This window comes from Salvia splendens, chromosome 6, assembly GCF_004379255.2.
Source record: "Salvia splendens isolate huo1 chromosome 6, SspV2, whole genome shotgun sequence".
Classification (NCBI taxonomy): domain Eukaryota; kingdom Viridiplantae; phylum Streptophyta; class Magnoliopsida; order Lamiales; family Lamiaceae; genus Salvia; species Salvia splendens.
Window position 1 is genome coordinate 20,575,580 of NC_056037.1, and position 7,760 is coordinate 20,583,339.

The window sequence follows — 7,760 nt, forward strand, 5'->3', positions numbered from 1 at the left end:
CGACCATCTTGTAGTCCATAAATTTGGATGCTACAACCTGTTCAGTCCCTGCAGCATTGTCTATGCTATATTTCTTCTCTAGGCTTTCCCACATTTGTTTAGATGTGGTTACATTGGAGTATACATTATAGAGGCTATCATCTAATGCACTTAAAATAAAGTTTTTACATAGATAATCCCCTTTTCTCCAAGCTTCATAGTCCGCCATGACTTCGAGCCTAGTCTCTTGGTCGCTTGGCGCGGGCGGCTCGTTCTCCGTGAGGAAGTTGGCGACGCCCAATGTTGTCAAGTAGAACAACATCTTCTGGTACCACCGCTTGAAGTCAGATCCTCCAAACTTTGGTGGCTTCTCGGCAGGTGGCATCATTCTTGGTGCCAAAGGTGCCGCAGTTGGTCCTTGGAAGGAACCAATTCCGTTGCCCCCGAAGGAGCCAACAACTTGGTTGGGCATAGAGCCCCCACCATTCATGTTGGGCATAGAGCCCGCCATGGTCGTACCAGCCCCGAAGGGACTAGCACCCGCATGAGACCCGAAGGCCCCAGCATTCGTGTTGATCCCGAAAGATCCAACACTAGTATTGAGCCCGAAGGCACCAACACTCGATCCATTAAAGGATCCGAAGGAACCACTAAAAGTGGAACCAACCGAACCACCAAAGGTGGAACCAGTGGACGCCCCGAAGGGGTTGTCCCAAACCCAAGGGACGGTGGATGAAGCGGCTGGGAAGCCAGGAGTTGGCATCATCGAGGGAATCGATGAAGTGTTGACCGGTCCAGTGGTCGCCATGGTGGAGGGAATGGCGGCGGTGGCGTTGGCAGCAGCAGTGTTGGATTCCGTCGACATCTCCAGCAAAAGGTGTTAATGTTTCGGAAGTTTTAGTTCAGTTTAGAAGTTCAAATTCCTTCAAAGGCAAGCTATCTCGTCTTGCGATTGTTGGTTTCTGGGATTACAAAGATAACTACCGGGCGTAATACAACCCAAAAGAAAGGAAAGGAAGAACTGAACTTAAAAATACAACGTATAATCGAAACTACTAAACCAGTGTGATTAGCCGAGTCGAGGAGGCCTCTTCCCGCAAGACGAGATACGCCCCGGTAGTGCTCTTCGGTTTGGCGTGTCGTCCCCAAAGGTAAAACGGCTACGTCTCTATTGATGCAGCACCGCAATCAACAGAGCTCCGGCGAACTGGATGGAGGAGAGGGCAGAGCTTCGACAGAAAAACTATGCAGGGAGAGGGAGAGAGCTTATGATGCAGAATGCTTTTTGAATTGTGTAGTGATGCATGGAATGGCTGGCCTATTTATAGGCTCAGTCCACTGCAGGGGGTCAACAGCCATGATGGCTGTCATCATGGCAATTCGTAACCGACGTCGGTTACAGACGTGTGGCAGGAGTGTGCCATCCGTGTGTGGAGCGTGTGGATTTCTCACGTGGCAACCGTGACTGTGCCTCGCTTGACGACGTGTCAAGCCACTTGGATTGCTGACTCGGCGGTGGTCCAAAAAGAATAGTTTGGGCCAAGCACCAAGCCCAAAGACCACCCAAAGACCAATTGCCAAGATCCAAGTCCAAGTCCAAGATCGAGATCGAGATCGAGATCGAGATCGGGCTCGGGCCCGAGGCCCGAGGCCCGCGACCACGAGCACGAGCACGAGCACGTGCACGGGCACGGGCTCGGGCTCGGGCGGGCGGGCGGCGGCGGCGCGCGCGTGTGCGCGCGTGTGGGCTCTTTCACCCATCTTGGTCCACTATAATTATTAAGTAACATAAAGTCACTTAATTTATACACATTAAAGATGTGTTAATCCTCCAATGTGGGATAATTAACACTAGTTAATTATTCCCTAAGCTCCATCTCCAAGCTTTAATTAAAAGCTAATTATGCCCAACTTTAATCCACTATTTCTCACTCACCGGAAATCGGATTTGAGAAAGTGAATATACTACATTTACCTACGTAAAATGTAGATCGACGCTATGTCATTTAATTTCACAAAATTAAATGTCTCGTCACATTTATTATTTGGTCAAAAATCCATTGACCGGGCATATTTAATCCATGATTTTTTACACAAGACTTGGAGATTGTCGAAAACACTAGCTGAAGCATTCCAAGAGCTTCCTATAAAAGCATTCTCTTTCAGCTTCAATACCTCCAAGCTTTTTATCTCAGCCAACGTCGACATATGCTTCCAATCAAGGAATGTTTTCGAGAATGTCTGCCTCTTGAGATTCGGAGGGGAAAGAATTAGGCCGAGGGAGGCGAGGGAGATGTTCAGTATCGGTAGGTACATCATTGATCAGCTTAAGCTTTTCAAGAAGAGCCATATTTTCTATGGACATGGCACTAAAAAGAGTGGCGAGTTTACCACGAATTCCCAATTCAATAAGGTTGTAGGCCTTTTCGAAAACCTTTGTTGTGTAAGATTCGGGTACCAATCTGCCGAGTGTTTGGAGGTTTTCGCCTCCTTCACCGTCCCATTTTGGGTTCAAGACTATGGCTGCATTAATGTTGAGATGCCTCAGACGATACATCTTCCATATATTTGCTTTCATGGGAATGGAACGTGACTTTGTCTCGACCACAAGAGTTTGTAGGTTCCATAGCTTGGAGAGGGGCTCCGGAATAATAGAGAATTTCTCAATATGTAGAGTGATATACCTTAAATGAATCAGTTTGGTCACTTTTGCAGGAAATTGACGGTATCTCTGATGGATATGGACTCTAAAACTCTGAGCAATTCGAAGGCATCTGGAATTGTGTTAGGTATTTGTCTTCCAAGTTGACAGGCTCCTTGTAGAAGCATAGGAACGAACGAACGTGAGACATTACTAGAAAATTGGCTTGTAATGGCACTTAAAATTGTCACTAGAAAATTACTGTGCTGACACTTCATCTATAATGGCACTTGATGAAGTGCAGCACCGGGTACCTGTAGTAAGAGGTAGTGTGTAGATAGTACATCTATGATGACACTTTTTATGTTGAAGTGCAGTAACAATATATTATAAAGTGCAGTGAAAAGCTAGTGTGTAGATAGTACATCTATGCTGGCACTTTTTATAAAGTGTGATAAAAAAAGTGTAGTGAGAAGCAATTTTTCTAGTAGTGAGGGCCTTTCGGTTTTCTAGAGAAGAATGTGGGGAGATCGGAATGGAAACAAAGACGATGGAACTTTTGGACCTCAGAAACTGGAGGTTCAAATACTCCCTTATTTTTCCTTATCTCTTGGAATAACTTCTCCTCCAAAGCCTATGTCTTTGCAAAATTCACGAATCATATCATGAACGCGACATGTTTTTATTTCACCCAATAGGTTTTTACGATCAACCATGACTAAGTTCCGACTTACAAGATCACTTAAATTAGGCAATACAAATCCTTCTGCAATCCACAAGCGCGTAAGCTTCCAAGCTGGGATCACATGTTCTTCGGGAAACACAGCTATATAGAGAAAACATTCTTTTAAGTAATTAGGCAATGTTTGATAACTCAACTCCAAAGCTTTTGATATGCGCTTCTCCCTGTCATTCTTTAAAAACTTGCACATATTTTGTGGCACGTCAACCCATAACGTTTTCAAAAGACGTGGCTCACGTGTTTTGATGAATAGATCTACGAGAATTGTAACGCCTCATTTTTTAACCCTAATTTTTGAACCCTAAAGTACTTGCATTTAATACTTTTAATGTTGCGAAGTCCGTGGATTAATTGTCGAGTGGAATTGTTGTTGGATACTTTTCGTGACCTAATTTTGAGTTGAAATTTTGACTGTGTCAACTTTGTTGAATATGTGACGTGGTTGCTTTGAATAATTGATGTGAGGTGAATTTTATTATTTTTGAATAATTGATAATTTGTTATGAGAGCTAGAAATTTGCAAAGTAAATCGCAATGCGAATCTAAATAATTCCTTTCCGTAAGGAATATTTATTGGACTCAATTTTGTGTTGGATCCGATAAATTGAATAAATAATACAAAAATCCAGTCTTGTGGAAAATAAATTGTGAGCTGCACAATTTATATAAAATACAAAGGACCGTGCATCAAACTAATTTAATTAAATCTTTTCCACCTTGACTTGGTCACCAAGACTTTCATTAGTTCAAATTTTAAATAAATATTCTGCAGAGATCCTCCTCCATGATCGGCAAATAAAATTCCAAAGAAATAAAATTAGTCAATTCTAAGTAAAAAAAATCTCACTCCTTGAATCTCTTCCAAATCTAAACCATCAATCAGCCTATAATTCCAATTATTTTTAGAATCATTTACCACAATTTCCTCTCAAGACACGGTATTTCTACCCCATTCTGCTCCTCCAGCCGCCTTCTCTAATTCTCAGCCGAAGGCAAATTGTTAAAGCAAGAGTTTTGATTCCTTATCTGCATAGGTAACCTCTAAATTAAATTCGACCATCCCTTTTCTCACAAGATAAGGTTCGCATTGACACAGAAAACTCATTTTGACAGAAACCAGTAATCCAAATACAGAGAGGAAGAAACAGAAGTCACTAAAAGCAAATCCATAGACCATGTATTGTTAAAGGTATACCTCATCCACCCAATTCCTATTCCATTCTTGTGTTATCTCATGAAACCAGTAACCGAAGCAAATCGATAATTCGAACAAATCTAAACCAAAGAATCAAACTTTAATTCATAAAATCAAATTTAGAACTTAACTTGCGGGGTTGGTCAAGGCGAATCGGGGCGGCCAAACAAAGGCCACGATGAAGTACCTTGGGACAGCGGCCTACGACGGCGGCGAACAACAGTGGTGATTGAAGGCTGCCGGCGACGGAGCTCATCGGCGGTGTCACAGCACCACCATCTGATCTGACGGATTTTTTTTTTAGAAAATTGGGTGTGTTCAATTTTGGGAATCTCGTTTTCGATGTTGTGTGAGAAAAAGGGATCGACGAGAGCTTGAAGGATGGAGCTTGAGATAGCCGACGGAAATTCTTTATGGAGAGAATGAGAGTTTTTCTTTGATACTATATATTTGATGATTTAAAACAAAAAAGGCATATGAGGGAGTATACGTGTGTTTCGGAATGGGATTGGAATGGGATGATTTTGCATCTTTGTTCGGGGTCGATCCCACAGGGAAGTTGGTGTGTCGAGTGTGTGAGTAGTGAACAGGAGGGGTTGGCTGCTGCCACGCTTTAATTTGGGAGTTTTAACTACTGTTTTAATCTAGACAGAATTTAAACTAGCTAGCTTGATCAACAGAATTCTAACTACTGGGTCAAGTGATTTGTAGGAAACAACAGAAAAGTAAATGCGCGGATTTAAAGCGAAAATAACTTGATTAAACTAAAAACTGATTACAGCGTGAAATTAAACTAAGCTAACACTTGGAGTCTAAGAAAGCGGTAAACTGAGAAGAATCTCAGCGGGAAACTTAAGTCACGCTAACAGAATTGAGTATTCTGCAGCGCTCCCTTTGGTCACCCTTCTAACTAAGCTATCTAACTAAGCTAGAGAATTAAACTAAACTAAGCTAGAGAGCTGGACTACGCTAGATAATTATGCTAAACTAAACTAGGCGGAAAGTAAAGTGTCTCTTCTTTCTTGTGGTGGCACACCCTCTATTTATAAGCTCGATTCGGCCTCCAGCTGGATAACGATCTTGTCAGGGAATATTCACTTATTCTGAGAATGAGGGACTCATTGATTGCTACGTGCTGTTCTTCTAGAATGTCGACGCTTTTTGGTAACAAATTCGTGACTCAGCTTCGTCCTTGCGTCTCATATTCCAGCACGTGTCCCCTTCTAGAACGTCGTCCTTGATAACAGAATGGTGAGCTGTATCCAGCTCATTTTCTCACGTGCTCTTCTTCCAGAAGCCCGTGGTCCCCTCCTAACTGCTTGATGGCTCCCCTTGATCAACTCCCCTGATTCTGAGCCTTTTATCGCCTTTGTATTTGCTTGATCAGGTCGGCCTTATAGCCTTGGTCAAGTGGTAATTCTGCACATTTAACACTTGTTTTGCGCGATAAACCGATAAAGTAGTATGTATTTCACCCATAAACCGATGCATGAAATAGGCCCTATAAAATTGCTCACACTTAAAACATACTTGTCCCCAAGTATAAAGAAAAAGAAAAGAAAAAGATAGGGCAAATTTCAGGCATGGTTTATTTATTTTTTTAAGTAAAAGAAAAGACGAAAAGAAAAACAAGACCTTAAGATAAAGACACGTATTCACATGTATGCATTAGACTGAATAATTTTGCAACAATCATACCCGAGGTCGAGGTCAATCCATTTGTCAGTAGCTTGTGTTCATTCTCTTTCGCCTTTGCTTGATCAAGGTGTCAGCTTGTCAAGATTGCTCAATTCAAAAACCACCGTTGGATTCACTCAGTCACTCATTCCTCACCTGAGAAGTTAGGACTGTTCACTCGATGTTGCCATAAATTTAATACTTTGAATCGGACTGCACAAGATAGTTCCTTAAGGTCTTTGTTTTAAGGTTGTAACGAGGCTCAAGGTTAGTAACGTATTAGGGTGGGGTCCTAGGGGTTCTAAGTTCAAAAATAAAAAAATAAAAATTTTAAAGAAAAATCACATGAGTCAAAAAGCCAAAGATTTGCCTAGACTCGCTGGATCAGAATTGGGATATTTTTTTCTTTGGTGCTCCTTCTTGGTCAGATTTCGACCTTCAGCCTTATATTATTTTTTGCTTTTGATTTTCTGGGTCAGGTTACAACTATTTCCTGCCATTTTCTTTTTTTTTTAAACCTTTTCATCATTTTCTTTTTATATGATCAATGATCAACCCGATTGTCTAACTTGATCAACCTGGCTGCCCCTCCTTTTTCTTGCTATCCCCTTTCGTTACCCTTGACAAACTCCATCCCTTTGACCCTCTTTCCTCATGTGATATGAAACTTTGAATTTGGTTTTAAGGCTTCAAAGAAAGGGTCGAATTGGCTAACTAGGGGGTGCCTTGACTAATGAGGCGGGTTTGTGGAACGAAGGAAGAACACGGCTCAAATGGTTAAGTCCTAATGCCTTTAGTCATTACTACTTGTGCAATTTTCATCTCAATATTAAAAATCAGCCTCTCATATTTTTTCTTTTGTAAAAATAGTATAAAGTGTTCTACTTTTGACTTATAACTCACATATAGAGAGGCTTCACAGTTGGTTTAGAAATTGAGCGTTTCTATCATACTTGCGTCATTCAAATTGATCAAGCTTTTGCAATCAAGTTTTACATGTGAGCATACTGAATCCTTTTTCTAACTCTCCCAAGAAGTAATCAAGTCTTCCATTTATCCAATTTCATGCATATTGCCTATTTTATTACTATCTGGAATTTGTTTTTGAAAATTTTTTAGCATGTATGATTCTACTGTAACTAACCCGTCCCCCCTCCCCACTTCATATGAACTCGTCCTCGAGGGGCTGGATGCAGTGGAAGGCACAGGCAACGGCATAACAACAATCAAGGGAAACTTCTCACACTTAGACCGAACACTGGGCTAAGTGTGAGATAGTGCCAGCAATCAAAACATGCTAATAACCACATAGAAATAAAACAGATATAGGCAAAACAGAAAACAACTTCCATAAATTTCTCACACTTAGTCCAGACACATGACTAAGTGTGAGATTGGAGTACACAATTTACACAAAGAAACAAGGTTAAGGGTGATAGTACTGCTTTCTAGATAGCTGAATCAGGGGAATGTTGCGCTCCTTCCTTATTGCCTCCATTACATAGGCCTTCCTTATTGCCTCTACG

At 41.5% G+C, this 7,760-nt stretch overlaps 1 long non-coding RNA gene across 1 annotated transcript; it reads right to left on the reverse strand.

The window, feature by feature from the left end:
• Nucleotides 1-4,103: 4,103 nt before the first annotated feature.
• On the reverse strand, nt 4,104-5,104 carry LOC121807030. The gene is made up of 2 exons (XR_006051736.1): nt 4,689-5,104; nt 4,104-4,388 (listed from the first exon to the last, which is right to left on the reverse strand). It is a non-coding gene; the product is annotated as an uncharacterized LOC121807030 (long non-coding RNA).
• Nucleotides 5,105-7,760: the final 2,656 nt, after the last annotated feature.